Raw genomic sequence first — 541 nt, 5'->3', positions numbered from 1 at the left:
AATATGTTTCCAAATGCACATATTGAATTGTGTATTTCTAGAACTAATCCTGGAATCATTAAATAAAATTGTATTATTTCAAACAGGTTATTTTCATCCTTAAATACAATTGTGTATGTTACAAGTCTCATCATATCTTGTCAATACAACAACCCTATTTAAAATTAGTAGGTACATAGTGAAAGATGGATCAAAGCCCATATTTTTAATTTCTTCAAGGCAATATCTGTCAGATTAAGTGTATTACAAAACAGAAGTGTGTGTGTATATATATATATATATATATATATATATGTGTGTGTGTGTGTGTGTGTATGTGTGTATATATATATATACACACACACACACACACACACACACACACGTATATATATATATACACACACACACACACTAATACACACTATACACACATATGTATCTCTCTATACATATCTATTTCTATATATATATCTATACATATCTCTCTATATGTCTATATATAATCATGATGCACAATTGGATAAAATATTAAAACTAAATTGCCATTGAAAACCACAGA

This window comes from Mobula birostris, chromosome 2, assembly GCF_030028105.1.
Source record: "Mobula birostris isolate sMobBir1 chromosome 2, sMobBir1.hap1, whole genome shotgun sequence".
Classification (NCBI taxonomy): Eukaryota; Metazoa; Chordata; class Chondrichthyes; order Myliobatiformes; family Myliobatidae; genus Mobula; species Mobula birostris.
Note: the sequence above shows the minus strand (reverse complement) of the source record.